Raw genomic sequence first — 26,369 nt, 5'->3', positions numbered from 1 at the left:
AAGTAACCAACACTGTTCGCCTTTGTGAAGAAAATGTGAATGCAGTTGTCATGGACCATGGCTTCAGGAAAGAGGGACAGAAGGGGGGAAAACAACAAGAAAGAAAGAAAGAAAGAAAGAAAGAAAGAAAGAAAGAAAGAAAGAAAGAATTTTAAAAAAAGAAACAACCTTCTATAATAATCTCACATTGCAGTTCTTCTTAAGGAGGAAGGGAGAAGCAGAACCATAAACAGGTTGAACTTGCAGACAATGTGTGTTCTCGGGTGTCTCCGCTGAAAAGAGGTTGTCAGCCTCTCTTTTGTCTGTGCTGTTCTCATGAGTTCGCAGACCTGTGGGGAATATAATGAGGCTTCGTGCCTGCACCTCCTGGTGTGATGTTTTTAAAACTTCATTTCTAGCAACATATTCCTCAGATGCTTCTCCTCGATTTTCTTGAGGCATAAGGACCAGTTGATTATGCAAATGAAGGTGCAGAATGCAGGAAATGAGTTAGACACAGAGGGAGTTGCTGGCAAATGCCACTGCTTCCTGAGGGCATAATGGTAAGAGACAGCTGCTACTGCCAGCCTAAGAGCATGAGCTGGTGGGAGTTGCTTTGCTCCGTTGAAAAGCTTGCAGTCAGATCAAGATTCTCTCTACTTTGGGAGAAGCCGAGCTCTTTGGCTCTAGCCTTTGTTGTTGTCTAATGCTCTCTGCACGAGACTTGTCTCTGCTGAGAGAGCAAGCGGACTCTACAGCCATGCATGTACCAGAAAAACAGGGACGCCTCAATGTGGCATCTCACTATTGTGAAGTGAGCGAATGGCAAGGCAGGCAAGTGTTGCACCGAAAGGAAAGGTAATAATTTCATGAATAGATAAAGGATTGCATAACACGGATTAATAACAGCCTATAAATTCTCTGTATAGTTAAAGCGATGGTTTTCCCAGTAGTGATGTATGGAAGTGAGAGCTGGACCATAAAGAAGGCTGATCGCCAAAGAATTGATGCTTTTGAATTATGGTGTTGGAGAAGATTCTTGAGAGTCCCATGGACTGCAAGAAGATCAAACCTATCCATTCTGAAGGAAATCAGCCCTGAGTGCTCACTGGAAGGACAGATCGTGAAGCTGAGGCTCCAATACTTTGGCCACGTCATGAGAAGAGAAGACTCCCTGGAAAAGACCCTGATGTTGGGAAAGATGGAGGGCACAAAGAGAAGGAGATGACAGAGGACGAGATGGTTGGACAGTGTTCTCGAAGCTACCAGCATGAGTTTGACCAAACTGCGCAAGGCAGTGGAAGACAGGAGTGCCCGTCATGCTCTGGTCCATGGGGTCACGAAGAGTCGGACACGACTAAATGACTAAACAACAAACAACATAAATTCTTATAAGGGTTCTTGTGGGATGTGAAACACATAGCTGTCAAGTAAATCATTCCTAGAGTGAACATGCTAGGAGATGCTTTGTACCAGCCAGGAGAAAAACTTCCTGATTCCTCCTGAGCTGTGACAAACTTCCTCTGCATGTGTCTGTGTGAGGCCTAACCTGGGCAAGGGAGCACAGCTCCTTCCTTTGTCTCTTCTCCATTTTGCTTTTCCATGTGTTAGCAGAAGTGACTGCCTGGTCGCAGTCACTTACTAACAAACTCCCTTATGGAATAGTTCCACACGTGTATATAGTTTTGTAACCTAAGTCTGCCTTCAGGGATCCAGCTGGGAACTGAATGGTTGAGAGTAAACTTCTTTTATATTGACTTTAATAAGACTGTTGTGTCTATTCTTTTTAAGAGGGACAAGAAGGGACCTTACCAGGAGTCTTATATTGAGAGGCTTCTGCGCATGCACGTGACGTCATTTTGAGCGTCTGCGCATGCGCGAAACACAGAAGTAACACGCTTCCGGGTTACCACAAGTTACTTCCGGGTTACCACGGAGCGCAACTCGGACGCGCTCATCCTGAGGTGTGACTGTAATAAATAAGTTCAGAACGGTCCAATCCTGGGACTTGTGTGTGTTTCAATCAGAAGTGAATGGGCTGCTGTCAAATATTGGTCATTTGTTTTTTTAAAAAAAATCCTTTTTTGCCAGGCACCTCTGCTGCCATTGCCTTTGAGGGACCCCACTCCAGCTCACGTTTCCTTCACTAATGCATTTTCCAATTCATTTTCCATTTGTACGCCACCTTTTTACTTTCCTGTGTTCAGGGCAATTTACAGCGCATGGAGATGGAAAAACAACAACAACACAGATTACATTGTAATCCCGTTAGCAATTTGAAATATAACTAAAAGTACACAATTCAAGAATCAAGGTAACGTCAAAATACCAGCAAATGGCAATATACCAAAATCATCCCTTCTGATTAGGAAAAAAGCACTGAACTATAAGCAAGCAAGAAAGTATCAGAAAAAAATACAATGATCAGCTGAGCTGCTAGGTCACGTCCCCATCTTGTTTTTAGTTTGGTATAAAAATGAGCAGTAACCAAAAAACCCCAACAACACCCCAAGTTAAGGATATTTACGTGTGTATATAAGAATGTGTGTGTGTGTGTTGAAAGAGACAGAGAGAGAGATTATTATTACAATTAAATGAATATCAAATATAAACGAACACTCTGCTATTAAAGCCATTAACAGGTAAATTCAATATTAGCCAAATGCATTCGGTCCAGTGATGAAGACTCTGTATCAAAACAAGTTTTGGTAATGTTGTAACACTGCATATTCGAATTGGCCTATGTACACTGATTTTAAATAAACAAATAAATAAATTGTAATAAATATGTTTCTCTCTATAGAGAGTGAGTGAGAGAGAGAGAAGAGCAGCACTTTACAGTTGGCCTATGTTCATTTATATTTTATATTTGTTAAATTTTAATAAAGCCATTTTTTGTTTTATATATACCATATTTTTTCGTGTATAACTCCAAACAAAAGAAATCCCTCATATGCACTATCCATGTATAAGACAACCCCAATTTTAAGCTTGAAAAAATAGGGGGGAATTATAGTCTTATACACAGAAAAATACGGTACAGTGGAACCTTGGTTTGTGAACGTGATCCGTGTGGGAGGCACGTTCACAACCCACAGCGTTTGCAACCTGCAACGCCATGTCTGCGCACGTGTGGGTTGCAATACAGCACTTCTGCACATGCGGTACTTGTTCCAGTATTTCCAGGTTTGGCGCGGTGCACAACCCGAAATCGTATAACCTGAAGCGTCTGCAACCCGAGGAACCACTGTGTGTGTGTGTGTGTACACATACACACACACACATGAGGGGTTTTTTTGTTTTGTTATTCAAGATTATTTTGTTATTTTTGAAATCAGAATTGTACATAAAAAATGAACAGAACCATATTTTTCAAATACTATTGTATATGATATACTATTGTATATCAACCTCTCCATTCTTAAGGAAATCAGTTCTGAGTGCTCACTGGAAGGACAGATCCTGAAGCTGAGGCTCCAATACTTTGGCCACCTCATGAGAAGAGAAGACTCCCTGGAAAAGACCCTGATGTTGGGAAAGATGGAGGGCACAAGGAGAAGGGGACGACAGAGGACGAGATGGTGGGACAGTGTTCTCGAAGCTACCAGCATGAGTTTGACCAAACTGCGCAAGGCAGTGGAAGACAGGAGTGCCTGGCATGCTCTGGTCCATGGGGTCACGAAGAGTTGGACACGACTAAACAACAACAATTGTATATGTAGATTGCAAAATATGTAGGAAACAAACATGGGAGAGTCCAAAATAAACCATAGAGTTTCGCTTCCCTCTTCAGTCTTGGCCCTATATCAAGGATGCCACAACATCGTGGTTCTGGGCAACAAGAAGAGACTGAATCCTAACTTAAAGCCCAGTTGAGCAGAAGCATAGATAAGGCTCTAAGCTATGAGCCATGTGTGATGTGCCCCTGGTGAAGCCCACTGAGACTGGTGAAGGAGAACAACGCACGTTGGCCAAAGTGGAACTGCAGCAAGGTGTCCATGTTGGTTGACCTGCCAATCGAAGATGGAGATGCCAACAAGGTCTGGCAGGAAATTTCCATTGCCACAGCTACCAAAACTTGTCCTGCTTTGGGCCTGAGACCAGGGTGCCTAGTGGAGCAACAGTATAACAATTATCAGCTGTGTCAGCAGAGCTCTAAAAGATGGAGGGGAAAATCAGCCACACACACCATCGCCTGCGATCAAAATTAGCAAGCAGAAAAGTTACATCCTATTAACAGAAGCTTACGAATGGCGTCTGGATCAAAGTATGGACATGTTGATCAGTCCAGGAACATCTCTCTAAACACAACATCAAACAGGGGTTCTTCTGTTGGGGCCCATTGGCCACGACCACTTGAATGCCTGCTGAACACCTACAACAGCAGAAGTGTGTGTGTTGAGAGCACGGCAACTTGCCCGCAGCTTCCATACCATCTGAGAACCTGGATCTGGCTGTTAAACCTTTCCAAGTAGGCTAGGAACTGGCAGTAGCTGGGAGACACACTCATTTGGCCAACTTCCCAGATAGCTCTCTTTGGCAGAGCTTGTGCAGGCCCCTGGCTGGTTTTCGAAACGGCTCACCCTTGGATTAGAAGGTGGTAGCCCCCTGGAGATCAATCCATTGTCTTGCTCCATGGCTTTCCTATTAAGACAAGGAAAGGTGTGAGGGGTTTGTGTACAGTGTGCCAGCGGGAGAGCTATTCCCCATTTACAGAGCTCCCAATCTGGCACCGAGAGAGAGAGAGAGAGAGAGAGAGAGAGAGAGAGAGAGAGATCATAGACTAGCATTGTGTTAAGACTCCAGAATGGCTCACAGAAATTCCATGTGTGCAATTAGGTGTGTGTGCGTGCGCGCGCACACTCACACACGCACAAACACACACACCCCAAGGAAGACAAAATGGGAATATATTCCCCAACATTTTTCCCAGAGTCAGAAAGAAAGTAAGTAGTTCATAAATTCCATCTGGAGCTTGGGGATTTTTGATGTAATGAGTTTTACAGTTTCAGAGGAGGCTGCTTTGCTAATAATTATGTAACAGTAATTAAATCTGAAAAAGGCTGTACTCTAACTATGTTGATTTATTGCATCGCCGGCAAAGTACTCCTAAGGCATGTATTGGCTCACACACCTCCCTCCTTCAGTTTTCTTTAAATTCTAATGGAGCACTGGGTCACAGATGGTCTGAGATGCGATAGTTTCCCTATTAAATTCCTAATAATCTTTTTTTCTGAGGCTGAGTCATGGAGGCCTGGGGATTTCTCATTTTAATTAGAAGGTTTAAGGAGCTAACTCTGTTTGAAATGTCCTCCCAGGATAGATGGGTGCAGGTGATCCCATTCAGAAGAAATGACACAATATCAAGGCCAGCAGCTCATTTCCATATTAGATTGCAGGGAGTTCTGGCAAAAATCCGAATTTGGATGCTGATGAGGCCCTGCCGGAGCTGCCGTGAACTTTCACCGTGCGAAATGAAAGGAGGCGGTTTTTGGATTAGATTTGGAGGCGTTCTTTGGCTTTGCGGCAGTTTCGCCTGCTGACTTCATCCTACAGCCTTTCCCACTGGGCTAGATGGCAAGACGAGAGGAATCATAAACTGTAGAGTTGGAAGGGAGCACGAGGGTCATCTAGTCCAATGTGGGGCTCAAACACACAACCCTGAGATTAAGAGTCTCATTCTCTACCAACTGAGCTATGTACAGTAGAAGCCTGAGCATTCGTCCTTCGGGGAAAACCACTGCCACTAAGGGGCTGATTTGTTCTCACTTGTACCACCAGCGCAGTGGTACCTTGGGATGCGAACGGGATCCGTTCCGGAGCCCCGTTCACATCCTGAACAGAACATAAGACATGGGTCGCATTTCGCCGCTTCCGCGCATGCGCGTGACGTCATTTTGACTGTATGCGCATGCACAAGCAGCAAAACCCGGAAGCAACGCACTCGGTTACTTCCAGGTCGCCACGGATCGCAACCCTAAAATACTTATCCTGAAGCGTATTTATCCCAAGGTATGACTGTAGTTAGCATAGTGAAGTTCTGTCCCAGCTGGGCCCTACGACTGAGATTTCTAATGGGAAAATTAATACCACAACAAAATGAGGTGTGTTCCGCTAGCCTTTCCTAGTCCACTACCACCTCCCAAATTTTCCAGTCACCTTAGCAAACACTCAGTGTTCAGTCCTCATTTGATTGGGTTTTGGGGCTGGGTGCCCCTTAGATTCTCACCTCTATTTTTTCCTACTTTACTGCAAAGTTCAGAGTTCCCTGCCTATGCTGATAACCTCCCTCTTGCTTTTCAGTGGCCCCATTTTGACTACGGTCCTGTCAGCGCTCACCGGCTGAGTCCTGTGTTAGAAGGACTGATAGGACAGGAACCTCAAAGCAATGTATTCTTTTGACAAACTCACCAAGTACGCTTCCTTTTGGCCTCTCCCCAACCCTGAAACAGGAACACTTTAGATAAATTCATGGACAGGTAGGCTATCCTGATTATCATATTATGTCCAGTATCAGAGGCAGTGTGTTCAAGAAATTGAGCCTTTAGTGTCATTGGCCCCGTCCTGTGGAACACCCTGCCACTAGAAATTCAGCAGATACCTTCTGTGCCAACTTTTCTGTTGAAAACCTTTCTAGCTTGCCATGCCCATGAAAGCAATTAAGATGTTTGTTTGTTTAATAAATAATAATAATACATTTTATTTATACCCCGCCCATCCGGCTGGGTTTCCCCAGCCACTCTGGGTGGCTTACAGAATATATCAAAACATAATAAAACATCAAACATTAAAAACTTCCCGATACAGGACTGCCTTCAAATGTCTTCTAAAAGTTATGTAGTTTTTTATCTCCTTGACATCTGAGGGAGGGTGTTCCACAGGGTGGGTACCACCACCGAGAAGGCCCTCTGCCTGATTCCCTGTAACCTCACTTCTTGCAGGAAGGGAACCACCAGAAGACTCTCAGAGCTGGACCTCAGTGGCTGAACGATGGGGGTGGAGACGCTCCTTCAAGTATACTGGGCTGAGGCCATTTAGGGCTTTAAAGGTCAGCAACAACACTTGGAATTGTGCTCAGAAACATACTGGGAGTCAGTGAAAATCCTTTAGGACCAGTGTTGTATGGTCCTGACGGCCGCTCCCAGTCACCAGTCTAGCTGCTGCATTCTGGATTAGTTGTCGTTTCCGGGTCACCTTCAAAGGTAGCCCCACATAGAGCGCATTGCAGTAGTCCAAGCAGGAGATAACCAGAGCATGTGAGACAGTCTGTGGGCAGGTAGGGTCTCAGCCAGCGTACCTAGTGGAGCTGGTAGCCTTTTAAATTCTTTTGCTTTTGACTTGGCTTTTAAAAATAATTTTACTGTATGCGTTTGTGGTTTAATATTTTTGTAAGCCGTTGCAATATATTGCTACGACACAGCGGTATATAAATATTTCTAGAAACAAACAAATAAAAATTCATCTGTGTACTACTGCTGCTGAGGAATATCAGCAGGAGAATTTTACTCCACTCATGTTGTGTGAGAACATTTGCTGGGCTTAAATTAAGCTGCAATCATTTATATATTTTTTATTTATATATTGACTCAATGTGACTCACTTCCGAGTAGCCATCTATGGAAACGTGTTGTGAGTGTCTTACAGAAATAAAATGCATTAAGTTGTATGGTAAGGTAAAGGTAAAGGGACCCCTGACCATTAGAACCAGTCGTGACCGACTCTAGGGTTGCGGCGCTCATCTTGCTTTATTGGCCAAGGGAGCCGGCGTACAGCTTCTAGGTCATGTGGCCAGCATTACTAAGCCGCTTCTGGTGAACCAGAGCAGCACACGGAAATGCCGTTTACCTTCCCACCGGAGTGGTACCTATTTATCTACTTGCACTTTGACATGCTTTTGAACTGCTAGGTTGGCAGGAGCAGGGACTGAGCAACGGGAGCGCACCCCGTCACGGGGGATTTGAACCGCCAACCTTCTGATCAGCAAGCCCTAGGCTCTGTGGTTTAACCCACAGTGCCACCCACAGGTTGTATGGTACCTCCACCCTATTAAGTGTGTTTAAAGGTGTAGCCTTACGTGCCTTCGTTACACCAGCTGCTGTATCATATTTACCCACTTAAAAGATTCACCTATTTGCAAATTTGTTAGCTTTTTAATTGAGCTCAAATTTGAATTCAGTTGTCTTCTTTTTAAGTGAGTTGAATTGCATGTCCATTCCATGATCTGACAATACAGGGCAGGGGCATTCTGAAATATAGGTACAATGCTTCCCACAGATCCATTTGTAAGTGCTATGTTTACATGAGGAAACATAATACCGTATTTTTTGCTCTATAAGACTCACTTTTTCCCTCCTAAAAAGTAAGGGGAAATGTGTGTGCGTCTTATGGAGTGAATGCAGGCTGCGCAGCTATCCCAGAAGCCAGAACAGCAAGAGGGATTGCTGCTTTCACTGCACAGTGATCCCTCTTGCTCTTCTGGCTTCTGAGATTCAGAATATTTTTTTTCTTGTTTTCCTCCTCCAAAAACTAGGTGCGTCTTGTGGTCTGGTGCGTCTTATAGAGCGAAAAATACAGTATATCATCATTACATCTGCATTTTCCCAACGCTGTGAGATGTTGAAATCTTGAAGAAGCTTCTGATGTTGCTTGAAGACTAGATGTGGGATCAGAAACTGAAGCTTTATGCAGACACCACAGAAAAGCAGATGGTAGCAGGGCTGATCTGGATATAAATCAACAAATACATTGTAGATGAATGAATAATTCAACTTTTTCCTACCCAATGTCCTGCATCGTACAGTTACGCTGTTAGATCCGATACATAGCTACACGGAAGTAAGTCCCTCTGAGTTCAATTGGCTTACTACCACATAAGTTGCTACAGGATTGAAGTCTTAATCGTTTTGTAGCAAAGCATGTATTCCCACAATCTTGTAATGTTTTCATAGTAAGCCATTATCATTCTCACAGGAGAAACATGCAAATGGTAGAGTCAAATCTTCTGCAATCCCATGACAATTTAATGCTTGTCCTTACCAGTTTCATGCTTTCGGAAGTTTCATGGAGAGACTACAAAACCCAAGATGCAGCGCAAATTCCATCATAGACTTTTAATGGACATTTATGTGCATCAATTAATATTCAAACAAGTGGTGAAATAAAGGAAACCAGCTGAAATTCAAATAGACAGAATAGGATTTGGGGAGATGCAACTGTTTGCTGTTTTCGCAAGTGCTTCAAACCCCCACTCAACTCACCTCCAAAACAGAAAAAGGCTAATTTTAAAGGAAACCCTATGTGTTGGGAAAATATTGGTGCACATAAAGTCTAATAGTACCCATGCAAAACATATTCATCTTATAAATCCTAAGATAACATTCTGCATTTGCAGATATCATGGTTTCTAAGGGATTCCACCCCACCACCTTGTAAGTCTTTTATTTGCAAAATAAGATAAAAAGTGCAGGAAAAAAATAACCACAAATCTTTAGGTTCTTGCTGAAATATCTGCGGAGAGCTGAAAGCCCCACCACACCCAGCTCATCTGATCCAAAAGAGGTTATTCTTAGGTGCTTGTAACTGAGCCTGATAATTTGTATACCTGTTTGGGAGTGAGTCTGGTGCACTGCTCACATTTCCCTTGATGATGCATTGCTGTTTGGCGGGGGGTGGGATGCTTCTTGGAAGACAGCTGCTAGGGGTTCATAGTCGTACGCTGCACAGCCAATTCTTGTACTTTACAAAGATAATGAGCATATCGTATCTTTTCAGCATGGCACACAGTTGTCAAGAAGTCAGATCATACCATAGGAGATTTCTCTCTCTCTCTCTCTCTCTCTCTCTATATATATATATATATGCATGCTCAAATGTAGCTCCATTTATTTCACAAAACTATTGCAAAGCCAGCAGTAAGCTCCTTTTATGGACAGACAGAAACACTGGCAGAGCTCACTTGGATTGTTTAATATGTTAAAAATTCGTTTCTGAAAAAGAAGCTTTGAAGTGCACCGATTTAATTGAGAACATAAAAATAAGATTCCCCCCTTCCACACACACACACACACACACACACACACACACACACACACAGTACTCCTGCTATTCACATATTCTGTGCACATACTTAGCAGAAGTAATTTAGAGTAAGGAAACTTTTATGCGGTGTTCAAAACTTCCATTTATTAATATGGAATGGTAATAATAGAACAGCAAAGGTCTGGAACAATTACATGCACTTTTTCACACCAACTGTCACTTTCAACTTTTCCCATCCTTCTCCCAATTGCCAATTTCTTCTGGCTTTAATTCCGCCCCAGTCTCAGCTTTAATCACGATATTGCCTTTTAACGGTTTCTCGCATTCTGCTCCTACGTGAATGCTTTGTTTGTGCCCTGCCCTCATTTCCCCCTTTCTGTTTTGTTATTTTGCAAAACAATATTTTTATCTTTTTACTCACCTTGGAAATCCCCTGAATATGCAGAAACCTTTAAATGTGCATGGCCCTGGCACAAGTCCACCAAGTTCGCTACAGTGGTGCCCCGCAAGATGAACGCCTTGCCAGATGAAAAACCCGCTAGACGAAAGGGTTTTCCGTTTTGGAGGTGCTTTGCAAAACGAATTTCTCTATGGGCTTGCTTCACAAGACGAAATGTCTTGCGAGTTTTTCCGACTTTTTCCCCCTCCCCCCCCTTTTCTAAGCCGCTAAGCCGCTTATCAGCTGATCCGCTAAGCTGATAAGCCGCTAAAAGCCGCTAAGCCGCTAATAGCGCTAATCCGCTAAGCCGTCAATGGGCTTGCTTCGCAAGACGAAAAAACTGCTAGACGAAGAGAATCGCTGAACGGATTCTTTTTGTCTTGCGAGGCACCACTGTAATGAGTAAGAGAGAAAAAGATCTAGCAGCAATTGCCATAGCAGTGATATTAGTAGTATACTTCGGAGGACAAGCATTATAAAAGGTATTATTGTTCGATAATAGCGATTCTCAAGGTATATGTGTACTTGTAGCATCCTCTGAACCAAATGAACCATTTCCACAATAGCTTGTGTTGTCCACCCTATAAACCACCAGCAAACTCAACCTGCAAGTGTGGATCCTTATCAGAGCCGTCTTACCTATTGGGTTTACTGGCGCGTTGTGCCAGGGCGCCGACCTCTCAGGGGCGCCCCAGCGAGTGGAGGAGCTGCACAGCTTTGCCAGCGGCCTCCCCTTTCCCTGCACACCCGCCAGCTGTGCCCCATCAACCATATGGCTGGCGGGCGTGCAGCTTGCTTCCCAGGCCTCCACGGGAGGAGAGCAATCCCTGCAAAGGTTTAGGACGGAAGCTGCACCCCACCAACTATATGGCAGCTGGCGGGCATGCAGCTTCCTTCCCAAACCTCCGTGGGAGGAGAGCGATCCCTGCAGAGGCTTGGGAAAAGGTCAACAACTCTGGCAAACTGGGGGGGGGGGGATCTTTGCACCACAGCACCACAGCCAAAAAGGCACAACCAAAGAGTATGGTATCAGCAGCCTCCTCATATGCAGAACAGAGCCTAGGACTTGCCGATCAGAAGGCTGGCGGTTCGAATCCCCTCAACGGGGTGAGCTCCTGTTGCTCGGTCCCTGCTCCTGCCAACCTAGAAGTTCGAAAGCATGTCAAAGTGCAAGTAGATAAATAGGTACCGCTCCAGCAGGAAGGAAAATGGTGTTTCTGTGTGCTGCTCTGGTTTGCCAGAAGCGGCTTAGTCATGTTGGCCACATGACCCGGAAGCTGTACCACATGACCCAGAAGCTCCCTTGGCCAATAAAGCAAGATGAGCGCCGCAACCCCAGAGTCATCTGCAACTGGACCTAATGGTCAGGGATCCCTTTACCTTTACCTGTCCTTGAGAAAGGCATGGGTGATTGGTTGGTTGGCTGGCTGGCTGGAACCCTGAACAGAAAGAAACACTCCACACTGCTCCATTTCAGCCCCACTTCTTTAATCTAATAAGCTGATAGTGAACTCGAGTGCTGAGTTATGATGGTTACATAGTCAAAACAAGAGGAAGACATGTGTGAAAGCAGAAAGAGATTTAGGAAGAAACTCCCAGTGTCTCACAATGGTTCAATGAAGTTTGAGGTAGCTTGGTAGTCACAAAATGCTGGTGGTCTTTTTTGAAAGTGAACAGAATGTTGTATTCTGAAAGAAGGCCATGGTTTAGAAAACTGAAATTCTTCATGCTGTAACATATTGTTGCAGGTCCTGCTGGTTTCTTACTAAAATCAATTGTGGACCCTAGGCACCAAAATATTGCTTCTGCCAATTAAAAATAAACCTTCCTTTTTAAAATAAAATAAATAATAATAATAACAATAATATTAATAATAATAATAATAATAATAATAATAATAATAATGTGATAATCAAGGCAAGGCAAGGCAGTTTGTATTGTTTAGAACCATAGGTCAACAGTATATGAAAAATATGTTGGTAAAAGAATGCTCCGTTCCGCTTGTGGTATAAAAATTAGGGCAAGGAGACACAAGGAAATGTAATCTGTTTTGCATGTTGAATACTAAATCAGTTTGCAGTGATAAGACATTCTGCAAGTGCCTGTGGGATGAACGGATGTTTCTAGAATTTGCCGGATTTCGCCATATGTTGAGCTTTCACTAAATCTACGGAGAAAGTAGCTAGCTTTGCCAAACTACAAATGTGTGTGCAGGTTTGGCTTCTGTGATATATGCTTATAATTCTGCTTCTGCTAATAAGAAGGGAAAGTATACCCAGCCCTATAATTGGGAGGAAAATCCCATTGTTTCCCTTTCCAGATTTTTGATGTAAGGAAAAGGGAGTTCAGATCCTATCAGCTAAAAGGGAAAACTGAATTCTTTAGAGGCAGAAAGCGTTGGTCAACCTAATTGCTCCTACAAAAAAAGGAGTTGTTGCAATAGATTTCCTCTAAGGTCTTTTAGTTGTTGGTTATATTCTCAGCTAGCATAAGATTATTTACAAATAAACTTGGGGAGGGGGAATCATGCAGGAGGGGGTGGGTGGAAATAACATAAGGGACAAGAATACATTAATGGAAAAATGACTACAAGTCCCAGCTAATGGCAGGGACAGAGACGTTGACTCCTCTCGGCATCGCATGACAGGTGCAGGAGGGTAATACCTAATATAACTAATCTTTGACACAGGAATTAAGTCATTTTTGCACGAAATCAGGTCATTAGAAGCTAAATTGAATTATAAGTAATACCATCTCTGTGGAGGATTGTAAATTAATTGGTTTTTAACAATAACATTTCTGTGTTTTATTAAAGCAGTGTAAGAATCCAGCGAAGAGAAGAATGCGGCAGATAAACAGGGCAGGTGTTGATGATGCAAATGAAATAGATGACAGATGGTTAGTAGCACGATCACTCACTGCGTGCGTATAATGGATAGAGGTAATCAAATTCCTTTGTGGGTTGGTGACTTTCTTTACATCAAGAACTTTTAACTGAGGGATGCCTGCAGAGCCTTGTCTTAAAAATTAACTCCACTCAATGCTATTATCATTATTAGGTGGCTGTTGCCATGCTGAGGCCAGGAAGTAAGAGAGATAAAAAATAAAAATAAAAGTGAAGTGATATATTTTGATTGGATGAATACCCATTAGTAAGGAACAATTCTGTTCTCTTTCGTACACATTTTCGTAAAAATAGTGGACGTTACCTATTTCTCCATTCCTCCTGACGAAGAGTTCTGTGTCACTTGAAACATTGTAAACTCTAATGAAAAGATATATTCTGATATCCTAGAAGCTTATGAAATATCAGACAAATACAGCTGGATCAGACCAAGTCCAGCATCTTCTTCTCAGAGGAAAACCCACAACTAGGGAATGCATAGACCTCTCTGAGACGTTAACATATGAGAGTGCTGGAGGTGAAATAGTTAAACAAGTCACCCAATCAGAACCCAGGGGGGTGGAGTCAGAGGGACTATAAAACCAGCTCGGGAAGTGGCAAAGGGAGGAGTTCGTTGGGTGGGTGGTTGGTTGGAGTGGGAGTGAATTGGGATAGAGTCTGTGGGTAGGTTCAGTTAGTGTAGTTGAGTTAGTTAGTTGAGTCAGGAACGGTTAGGGGCTAGGAAGACAAGTAAATATCTGAGAGGTGGTTTAGGGAGTGAGAGCAGGTAGCGGAAGTTATAGGTCTGGATAGGCACCCCATGAATTTAATTGACCAATACCATTTATGAAACCACACGCTTGTTAAACTGCAATAAATAAACAGAAGTTTATGTTCTAATTTAACCCTGACTGGACTCAGTATTGTACCAGGTAGGGCCTGGGTGGTGGCAGTGAGAAATAAAGTGGTGGCACAGGGATCAATAGACGGTGAAACGTCCGGGGACCCTGTGTGATCGCCACTCTCTCCAACTTGTGTTCCTTAGCAACTGGTATACTACACAAACCAAGCATTTGAAGGTGCAGCTACACATACATACACACACACACAGAGAGTGGTATCCTAATACAATTGACTAAAGGGCATTAAATACAGTGGGCTAGATCCAGACTACATTACCTGCCCATTGGTCCCATTGAAACCAATGGGTTCTAAACTATTTGTGACCATCCCCATTGATTTCAGTGGGATCCAAGTTCCACTAACCTAAGTCTGTTCTGAACCATGGTGAGGAGAAATTCTGCCTTGAGACCAAAATTTCAACCCTGTGAAATCTAAATACATCGGATATATTTGCCAACATTTTCCAGGAAATACAAACAATTTATTGTTACGTTGCTTGGCCATGGAGCATGAAATCGCTGTCAGGAAAAGTATGGGAAAAGAATGTCTGGGGAAATGCATCCATACACAGGATATGTGACTATCTAGCAAATTTATGGCAAAGTCCACATTGCAGTGTAACTCTTCAAGGAGCTCTATAAGAGAAAAACTTCACATTCAAATTTACCTCGGGAAAGCTCATTGAGATGGGCTGTAGAGCATGAGACTCTATCTCAGGGTCATGCATGGGCTTGAGCTGCACATTGGGCAAAAGATTATTGCATTGCAAGAATCTCTACAACTCTATGATTCTATGGAGTTCGTTTGTATAATCTGAACACACTCAGAAGGAATGTTTTTCAGATTTAGCAACATGGGCTTTGGAGAATGTAGATAGAATCCTTTGGAAGAGCATTCATTCAGCTCTAACGTTTCCTTTCTGGTGAAGAAATGTGCACATAAGTTGAATTGTTTCGGTATTTATTTGTTGTTGCTAATGGTTATGGGTCATCCTCAGTGGTTGTTTACCATTTGTAGCTAATGAAATGCATTCTTTATGTTTTGTTGTCTGCATTTTTAAAGGGTTTACTTGGGTATGATATTCGTTTTATCGATTTAGTCTGGGAAGGGATCTGCCCACTCTCAGAGACCAAAATATTTACCTTCAGCTGAGAGGTTAAATAAACACAGCAGCAAAATGGCCATGTTGTTCATCACGGCTCACAAAACATGGTTAGACCAAAATCAATACGAAGGAATTTCATGGTGATGAACAAACATTCCATGAATTGAGGAGGAGGTTTTGTGTGTGTGTGTGTGTGTGTGTGTGCGCGCGCGCGCCTTTTGGCATCATACATTTTTATCATTGTAACGCTATGAATAATTAAAAAACACCCTACCACTTTGTACCTCCACTGCTGTTGTTCTACTATAAATTACAGTAGCATTTTTATTTTAACTTCAGAAAGAATATATTCGAGAGCCTATCGCCAAAGGTATGTCTTTTCTAATAGTGCTTCCATTTTCCGTATTCAGTAATATTTTTATTTTCCAGTACTGAAACTATAGGGGAAATGTGGACAGATGGAACATTTCATTCAAATGTGCACGAGTCCTGGCCTTTAAAACCTGGCATGCGTAATCATAGGTCCAGATTCTCCAGCGTGTTTATAGCCCTTCGATGCTGCTAAAATGGCACAAAAGAAAAATATCATTACTTGTCAGAGACAATGGTTGTGCTGAAGAATTTCACTGTAACTGGGTCCTATGGCTTTGCCCCAAATGGTTCATTGGATAGCTGTAAGTGATGAGTTGGTACATGAATGGGTGTCATATACACAGAGCTAGACAGATGGCAAGCTGGATGTATGCTGGGCAGCAGTTTTTCGAGGCGCTTCGCAAGACGAATTTCCCTATGGGCTTGCTTCGCAAGACAAAAACGTCTTGCGAGTTCCTGCGAGTTTTTTCCCTTTTTCTAATCCGCTAAGCCGCTAATAGGGATGCTTCGCAAGACGAAAAAACCGCTAGACGAAGAGACTCGCAGAACGGATTATTTTTGTCTTGCGAGGCACCACTGTACAGTGGTACCTCGGGTTAAGTACTTAATTTGTTCCGGAGGTCCGTTCTTAACCTGAAACTGTTCTTAACCTGAAGCACCACTTTAGCTAATGGGGCCTCCTGCTGCTGCTGCTGCTGCTGCTGCGCCACCGGAGCACGGTTTCTGTTCTCATCCTGAAGCAAAGTTCTTAACCTGAAGCACTGTTTCTGGGTTAGCGGAGTCTGTAACCTGAAGCATATGTAACCTGAAGTGTATGTAACCTGAGGTACCACTGTATACATAATCTTATTTTGTGATCTCCACACAGAAGAATGTGCATGATATTGCCTCATTGATGGAGTTGTCCTTTCCAAATACTCAATTTGTGATTTAAATAAAATAATAGTTGCTTTGATAGCTACAGTCTTTCTGACATCGGCTTCATTTTACAAGTGTTATATTTACATTCCTACCTGGTCCCCACTAAAAATTACCTAGTTCCCGGAAACTTGTGGGAAATGATATATAATGAACTGAAAGAAATGTTGAAAATAACTTTCCCTAAGAAACCAGAAGCTTTTCTTTTAGGTATTGTAGGACCCGAGATCCCGATGGACCAGACGAAACTATTTATGTACACGAACATGGCTGCACGGACTCTCTTAGCCCAGAAATGGAAAGATGGTACAACTCCGACCAAAGAAGAGTGGCATACAAAATTTATGAACTAAGCTGAGATGACAAAGCTGACAGGAAGAATTAGAAACCAGGAAGAGGAGGTCTTTAATAAAGAATGGGGAAAGCTTGTAATTTATTTGAAAAGCTGTTGTAACCAATTACATACATTGGTAGGATTGACAGAAAACTTGTAGTAACTATGGACTGACAAAGGATTTATAAAAATAGAGTTATGATAGATATGCAGAGGGGAAAATCATTACATTAAGATTCACAGTGGGGGGAGGGAAGTCAAAAGGGATTATATGTTTATGTAAAATAAAAATTATTTAAAAAATAAAAATTACCTAGTTCTAGCTATTTTAAAACGTTTGGCAAAGCAAGGAGGCTGAATTTGGCTATATGGAATGAGTAGGATTTATTATCAAGACAACGGGTGTCCTGCCGAAGAGAAGAGAAAGCGTGGATTGTAGAGAGAGATATTTTATTAGGAGGGCACAGGAAGAAGTGTCCTTGGCTGTCAAGGTAAGAGCACTCAAGAGTAAAGGAAGCATTAGAAAAAAGTAGATAATGGAAAGAGTATATTTGCACAAGCTTAGCCCCTCTTGTGGTGGAAGAGTCTGGGATAAGAGGTGGTGCCTTGTGGATTTTGTGCATGACAGGTGGGAGGCTGAAAATGGGTTGTAATTTTCCATTGCAAGACACCTGCCGCTGAATCTAGTTTAAGGGGTATCAGTCTGGATACTAGGGGGTTAGTAGGCTGATAATCGTGCAACCTCATCCGTGGAAAGATCTCCAACTATATTGCTTTTTTAAAAGGAAAATTTCTTGCCTCTGGTTCCTTGTTTGTAGTCCCTACATGGAAGTTCTAATTGCCTACCTCTAATATTAAAAAAGCAGAGACATCACCTTAAAAAGCAGAGACATCACCTTGCCAACAAAGGTCCGTATAGTTAAAGCTATGGTTTTCCCAGTAGTGATGTATGGAAGTGAGAGCTGGACCATAAAGAAGGCTGATCGCCAAAGAATTGATGCTTTTGAATTCTGGTGCTGGAGGAGACTCTTGAGAGTCCCATGGACTGCAAGAAGATCAAACCTATCCATTCTGAAGGAAATCAGCCCTGAGTGCTCACTGGAAGGACAGATCGTGAAGCTGAGGCTTCAATACTTTGGCCACCTCATGAGAAGAGAAGACTCCCTGGAAAAGACCCTGATGTTGGGAAAGATGGAGGGCACAAGGAGAAGGGGGTGACAGAGGATGAGGTGGTTGGACAGTGTTCTTGAAGCTACCAGCATGAGTTTGACCAAACTGCGGGAGGCAGTGGAAGACAGGAGTGCCCGTCGTGCTCTGGTCCATGGGGTCACGAAGAGTCGGACACGACTAAACAACTAAACAACAACACCAAAATATTAAGAGGTTCAGTGTAGACATCAGTAGTAGCCAGAAGTCAAACTTCCCATGCCTTGGAAAACTGAGGCAGGGCTGGTGTTTGCTCCTTCCTTCCTTCCTTCCTTCCTTCCTTCCTTCCTTCCTTCCTCCCTCCCTCCCTCCCTCCCTCCCTCCCTCCCTCCCTCCCTCCCTTTGGGTAACAGTTTCTCAGACCCTTCAACCACCCCAATTTTTTGGTCCAGCACTCTGTCGTGCATCAGCCAGAGCTCCAGACTAAAAGACACTCTCTTTTTGGACTCAATTTCCTTTTTTTGGGGGGGGGGGTCACCTGACTCCCACAAGAGCTTGTCCCATTCATTACCCACAAACTGTCCTAGGAATCATGAATCTGGCAATTCCAGGTCTTCTCGTCATTTAAGCTTGCTTGCTTTTCTGTGGCTACTGGGGAGTCATCTCCAGTGCAAAGAACTTAAAAAATGTGCATGCCTACTATGCTCGAAAAGTTTTGCTTCTTTGGTAACACGGTCATCCTCCCCTCTGTCAACCTATCATAAATCAGGAGCATGCCCATATAACCAAGAAAAGAATGATAGCAGCCCAAACACTGGTGGGTTCCAGCAACCAAACTGACACATTGCTACAAATAGCAGGTGCTTTAATGAGGTGGTACCTGGACTACAACTCCTATCATCCTTGACCATGTGGAGTGGGGCTGATGGGAGTTGGGCTCCAACAACGTCTGCAGCATCACAGGCTCCACATCCCTGGGGAAAGTAAACAGGATGGGAAACTTGCTTCCTCCTAACGGAGGACGCAGAAGAACTGGGTTAAAAATATAACCACTTCGTCACCTGCAAACCAGTTCAATAACAATAGCCACACATGGCTTCAGGAGTACCTCCTTTCCAGGGCTTTCCTCTTAGAACATACAATCAAGGCTGTTCACAGCTCAATAAATACACTTTATGTCAAGCAGGAACATCTGTCCTCTGAGGGTTAAAATGGCGTCCGGCACGTTTCCTTGCTGCGCCACTGGCTGTCCGTGCCGGTCAAAACAACTTCAGCTTTCTTAGCTTAGTTCTAGCAGAGTTCACGCAGCCAGGAAAAACTGTTGCTGTGTGTGGAAAAGAAATCAAACTGGATGCAGGCTTTTCTCTTATCTCCAATAGTCTTTAATGAGTAGAATAACAACATAAATCAGCCCGGCAAATTGGCAGGCATCTTTCCGCTTCTCCGTCAAAAGCGAAAGAAGAAAGACACACAGAGAAACACTCCCCTATGTGAACATAGCCACGCCTCAGAATGTGAGACGTCACTCAGAACTGTTTAACCCTGTAAGTTCTGATTCTCCTCACATCCTCTTCTAGTTCATCTTATACTAAATTGCAGTAAAACAGGCCCTACACTCGTGCTTTCATGGCCATTCACAGTTCGTTTTTACCCTTCAGCCATTTTGCTCTTGTTTACTAGACTCTCAAAATGAAGCCCATATGAATTAGGGCAGTGCTGCTTGTACTGTCACATAAGGTAAAAAAAAGGTAAAGGTAAAGGACCCCTGGACGGTTGAGTCCAGTCAAAGACAACTATGGGGTTGCGGCACTCATCTTGCTTTCACACCTAGGGAGCCAGTGTTTGTTCACAGACAGCTTTCCGGGTCATGTGGCCAGCAGGACTAAACCACTTCTGGCGCAACAGGACACTGTGACAGAAACAAGAGCGCACAGAGACGCCATTTACCTTCCCACCGCAGCGGTACCTATTTATCTACTTGCACTGGCGTGCTTTTGAACTGCTAGGTTGGTTGTGGTTCGAGGACCCCCCCCCCCCCGCAAAGTGAAATGAAGACACAGGGACACGTGATAAAAGGTTAATGGGCTAGAAAAGGCCACAACTTTATTGATTACAGCAATGAAAAGGTATTGGCTTAGGCATTGGATCGCGAAACAAGTGGGTTTATTCACCAGGGGTTCATCACCTGTTGATGCTAATCCAACTATAGGCTCACCCCTGATGTCACCGAGGGTCGTGCCATGGCCTCCCGCCAAGCAGGCTTCGGACGGAATACACGACCGCCAGATTCCTTTAACGGAATACCCCTAGAGATTGAAGGCATAGGTGATGGCCACACCTAGCACTTTGACACACCACAACACATTATTCCAATGCCTAACCTACCCACCAATACCACAAAAAGTTGTGACAATTGCTACGAGGTAGGCGAAAAAACCAAAAAGCCTAATGCCAAATGGGAAAACTCCTACCAGGTCCCCCGGGCAACCGGGACGACCAACCTAAGGTCCATAGCAAGGCCAATGACCTAAGCCCTAACTCAAAGGGAGTGGAGGGTGGGTGACTCGCACAGGACGACGAAGAGAAATGAGGCCGGGGAGAGGCTGGCCCTGCAGCATAAAGGCTGCTGGACACGCCCCCCATGGCACCTGGTTGGACGGCCACCGGGGGGTGTGAGCGCCAGCCAGGTGAGCTGGAGGCAGGGGGCAACGCCCCCTGCTAGGGGCGGTGTTCGGGCTCCCGCCCACAACCACTCCCCTCTCTTTCAGGGAGGAGAGTCTCTGGAGCTGGGACAGAGCAACGGGAGCTCACCCCGTCGTGGGGATTCGAACCGCCGACCTTCTGATCAGCAAGCCCAAGAGGATCTGTGGTTTAGACCACAGTGTCACTCACATCACATAAGTGAATCTAGACAACTAAGTATTGTTCTAGACATGATGTCATAATGGCCATTATATCAGGGAGAAGCTCAGACTCAGTGGCTGAGGAAGGAAGTTGAGTAGTTGGGGGAGTGGTGCAGGAAAAACAACTTACTCCTTAACTTAAAGAAAACAAAGGAGATTATTGTGGACTTTAGGAAATGTAAATTGAATATTCAGCCACTCATTATTGAGGGGAAGTGTGTGGAACAGGTCTCAGTGTTTCAATTTCTGAGTTGAGAGATGACCTAACCTGGGGAGAAAACAGTAAAGACCTGATGAAGAGAGCACAGCAGAGGTTATATTTACTGAGAATCCTCCAGAAAAATAATCTCTCAAAGGACCTGTTGATGGCATTTTACCATTGTACTGTTGAGAGTATCTTAAATTATGGTCTCTGTGTGTGGTTTGGGAGCTGCATGGTCAGGGGGAAAAACAATCCTGTCCAGGGTTGTAAAGACTGCAGAGAGAATAATTGGGTGCACTCTTCCCACCTTGGATCAAATCTATGCTTCCAGGTGCCATAAAAAAGCTGCAAAGATAGTGCAGGACAGTGCGCACCCCGGAAATGATCTCTTTCAGCTTCTGCCTTCTGGAAGAAGGTACAGGGTTATAAAGACTAGGACTAGCCACCTGAGAAACAGTTTCTATCCAAATGCGATTTTGATTTTAAACGCTGTGTAAGGAGTCTCTATGGGAGTATATTGTATTTAATTATGGGGTATCAGAGTTTTAGGGGGCTAACCAGGCTGGGATAGCAGGCTTGTTGGTTTTTGAATGTCTGATGTAGATTTTTCAATGTCGTTGTTCTGTATGGGACAATGACAGTAAAGATTATCGTATCTTTTGAAGCAGAGGAATTGGGGCAGAGGCTACAGGGGAATCCGAGGAGTCTGCCTCTCCTCCTGCGACAAGCTCCCCTCCTGCCTTGACTCCAAGGGCATTCAGGGTGATGGGTTGGGCAGAACAGAGATTAGAGGTTTGCTGATGTAGTTTGAAGCTGGTTGGGAAACATCCAGCAGTGGAGGAGATCTCCATACAGGAGGATAATGATGTGGACCGTCAGCCCTGGCAACTGGCAACTGCTGGATAGGGGCACGTCCCAATGGGAGGGATGGCTGAGTTGTATGCCATTTTCTTGAATTGACTTACAATATGATGAAGGCTAATAATTGAAAACACATGTTTTGCAAACAAAGAGAGGACACTGTGTGTGTGTGTGTGTGTGTGTGTGTGTGTCTCAGCAGAATGCTGAAATTTGACATTTTGTAGAGCAAAGAGTACTTGCAAGCAGCAAGCTGATGATATTTTTCATTTATAAAGTATAATATAAACTCTAGCAGGCCATTCAATCATTGGAATTGATGGTTCACCTCTTTTCCACTGAACATAGAAAATAAGTTTTCTGACTGAAGCTGCTGATTACATCTAGAGAAGCTAGATTTATGGAGGAGCGCCTGTATTATGTATTGTTTTATCAAATTGTCTATAGCACTTTATACCATTAAAAAGTTTTGATTTTATTTCCTACATATTATGGCATAGCTCCATCAATGCGTCACCTCACTACAGTATTGTGGCTTGTCTTCGACTAGCAAACTCCCAAAATAATTAACATCCCCTACATATTTTGTCTTTTATGAAATCTGCATTTCCCCAGCAGAAATAATAAAGCGGTTTAATAACTGTTAAATTGTTTGCAGGTGCCAGTCATAAGTGCAGACATGAATAAACCAAAATAATACTTTGCAGTATTAAAGCTTCATAAATGAACACGCACAACGCTATGAAACAAAAACTAGCAATGAGCCGAAACGGGGTGGCCAGTTTTGCAAAAATGTTTGTCAAAAATAAAAGATGCTCCCTGGGGGAGCATTGCAAAAGGGCTGAGAAACTGTTCCAGAATGATACTTTGTTGTCTAAGCTTCACAAGAAGCACTGCCCTAATTTGTATGGGCTTCATTTCGGGAGGGTGGTGGCGGGAAAATAGGAGGGGTAGATTCCATACTGTTGTCAACTGTCAGAGCTTGGTCATATGCAGGTCAGCACACAAGACGCAGAGGCGGGCAGTGTAGTTAATTCCTTTTACACCAATCTAACTGGTACTTCTGCAAAGCATTATTGTCATTAATAACTTCACAGTATTTAGAGGCATGGCGGGCTCTCCTTTTCTGGAGGCCTTCAAGCAGACGCTGGACAGCCATCAGAGGTGTTTACTCAAACCTCTGCTCTTCTACAGAACTAGTTTTCTTCTCCGTATCCTTCTATCCGTGCTTTACTCAACCCTCAGGCATTGTTTAAAACTGTCATTTTCCTTTCAATGCTCTTCCAATCCACTTTACTTAAACTTCTGTCACTGCAATCAAACGTCTTCCTCTTCTATTCCTCAGCTGCCTCATGAGAGTGATAGAGAACATGGAGTTCTCACATATTCCATACTACAATACAATGAAGGCACTTTACTCAAATCTCTGCTGTTGTTTAAAACCACCATTTTCCTCTCAGTTTCCTCCACCCCTCCATTTGCGTGACGAGTTCCCGCCTCTTCCCAGGAAGAAATAAAGACACGGGACACCAAGTATGAAGGTTAATGGGCAAAATAGGCCACAACTTTATTGATTACAGAAATGAGCGGTATTGGCTTAGGCATTGGTCCTATCAACTAGCCGGCTTCAGCCCGATTGCAAGGGTTAACACCAGCAGGGGGAGTCCTGCTGAGGCACGTCAACTAGGAGCTCCCCCGGGGTCACCGCTCGGGGGCGTGCCATAGGCCCCCACCCCCATAGGCTTCAGACAGGGCAACGCCCACCCCCCTGGAGTCCTTTATCGGACTACCCTTCTTGCTGTGGGGGAAGGCGATGGCACTTCCTCCCCCCCTCACATACCTTTTTAACCCTCCCTTACCAATGCCTAACCGCCACTCGAGCAACAGCTCACCAATCAACTGGTTGGTGCAGTGAAAAGAGGGGGAGCCTTGGCCGCGCCAGCCCTAAAGAGGGCCGGCCACACATTGGCTGGCCGGGTGGATGAGGTGGCCGAGGATTCACCTGATCTCGCAGGGGCTGAGCGTAGCCCCCGTGCACGTGGGGTGGGCGTGAAGCCCACAACCCTACCTCCTCCCAAGCTCGGAAGTGGCTTACTCAAACTTCTACCATTGTTTCAAACCTCTACCTCCACCCTCTCAGTGTCCCCCCATTCTTGCTCCTATGATGTGCAACTTGTATTCACTTTTGCCTCCCTGCCCAGACCATGGCTTCCTGCAAATCCAGGATTGCGAGGTGGCACTATAAATCCTTCAGTGAAGGCTGCACGATGACATTCTTACATTTTTATTATATAGAGAGGTTATCAAGAGAGGTGTTGGCTTCAGCTAGGTTTGAGAAAGGACCTGTAAGTACCTTTAGGAAATTTTGGGATGTATTTACTTCATTTTATTTTAACAGTAATTTCTGTAGCATCCTGAGTAATAGCAAATGCCGTTCACCCTTTAGAAAATGAAGTAGGAAAGCTTGATTTAAACAAAAATTAAGGACAAGTCACATTTGAATATTATATTTTGGGCACAGAGCCAAGCATGGATGCATCTAGCTCAGTTTTGGATCCAGGCCAAAGTCTCAGAGTCCCAGTTGTTCAATTTTATAGCTAGTGAACAAAAGTGGGGGGAGATGCAAGAGATGTAATATGGTTGTTTAGTAACCAATGTTTCAGGGCTTGTTAAGTTGCAAATGCAGGCATTTATGTGCAAAAAAAGCGTAAAATTAATACTGCATTCCCCTCCCCACAAAAAAACAGAATATAGTGGATGCAACAGAATAATGTATGCAAGCTTGCATTTTTTAATATCAGCAATGCAGCTCTATGTAAAGCCATGAATCTAAGAACGAAAACTGGGGGGAAAATAATAATATTACTGGATCAGCCCATTTTTATACACACTACTATAGAGAAGCATCTGAATATTCTTGTGCTGATTTTTGAAATGTATACAATGTCACATTCCTTCATTCTCCATTCTCACAGCCACCTATTCAAAAGTCAGGAAAATACATCTTCATGTTTGTTTTCTTCCTTAATTTATTGGTGCTTTTCTCTAACTATATCCACTATCAGAATACTGAAGGTGTTCATACACCCGTTCCCAACACTGCAGAGAAAAGTACAGCTCGCATCAATATTTTCACAGCCAACAAGGTTACTGGGTGTTGCCTGAGACTGTTTCGTTCCAGAAATTTGTCAGTGTGCAAATTTGTCAAAGTGAGTATCAAAATGAGAAAATATTAGACATAGTATTCACTTTTTAGAAAACCTGGTTACTGGCTAAGTTCACAGGCAAATCCTAGTGAAAAGAAATCTTAAGAAACTCTTCTTTCTGGGAAATGTTTCAATATAAAAACCCACAAAATAAATAGGATGCCCTGTGTCCTTTTAAAGGTCATGTATAACGTCGTTCGATGTTACCAATAAGAGGTAAAGCTGTAACACAAAAGGAGGAGCCAAAATCCATATAGCGCAATGAATCAAAGGTTACCAGCCATCAGGGGAGAGTGACAAAAAGGCTTGTTGAGAAGATCAATCTGAAGACAGGCTATTAAGTAATGAGTTAAGTAATTAAGAATTAAGTAATGGCTGTTATATCAAGATTGCCATGCTGATGAATGAAACTATAACCACGTTGTAAAATGTAATCTTAAACATGCACGCCACCCATAGCACAAAGCTCTGATGTTCTTTATCTTTACATCGCCTTATTAATATTAACCAACTATTACAACACCCCCATGAAGTTTGTGCAACGTATAGGAAGATGGCAACCCTAATGGATGATTAACTCATGAGAAAGGATCCTTTATCTCCTTTCTCCTGCTGCGCCCTTTGACCAGTCGTCTGTGTCAGATGAACGTCTTGGCTAACATTTCCCCTTCTCCTAATTCTTACCAAACTCTGAAGCGTTTGCACACGCTACATTTTCATGGTGCTTATCCCAAAGGTAGTTGCCATCTGTTACAACACTGTGTTAGCCATGGCATGAAGTTGTTCCTGTCTAGAATGAGCAGAGCCAGTTTCAGGTTTTGGGCAGCTCTCCAGAAAGCTGGTGCTCCTGCCCACCTCTGTGAAGTGGCAGTGAGTCTGTCTAAGAACACAAGAAGAATCTGCTGGATCCGACCAATCATCTCTCTAATTCAGGGGTAGGCCACCTAAGGCGCATGGGATACAGGCAGCCCACGGGGGTCTTTTAACTAGCCCACAAGCCAGTGGCCGAACTTCATGCTCCGGTACTGGGGGCGGAGATCAGGTGGGGGCGGGGCTGGCGCACATCCCAGGCGCAGAGCGTG

The 26,369-nt window shown here is 43.7% G+C and overlaps 1 long non-coding RNA gene across 1 annotated transcript in view; it reads right to left on the bottom strand.

Annotated features, from left to right (window-relative positions):
- The window catches only part of LOC307199701, a 401,509-nt gene extending 381,380 nt beyond the window's left edge, over window positions 1-20,129 (bottom strand). Inside the window, exon 1 of the long non-coding RNA XR_013832141.1 lies at window positions 20,066-20,129. This is a non-coding gene — a long non-coding RNA (uncharacterized lncRNA). The remainder of the gene's footprint in view (window positions 1-20,065) is intronic.
- Window positions 20,130-26,369: the final 6,240 nt, after the last annotated feature.

Source organism: Podarcis cretensis, assembly GCF_951804945.1.
Source record: "Podarcis cretensis genome assembly, chromosome: 12".
Classification (NCBI taxonomy): Eukaryota; Metazoa; Chordata; class Lepidosauria; order Squamata; family Lacertidae; genus Podarcis; species Podarcis cretensis.
The sequence above is the reverse complement of the archived record's forward strand: the minus strand, read 5'-3'. Positions and strand labels throughout refer to the sequence as shown.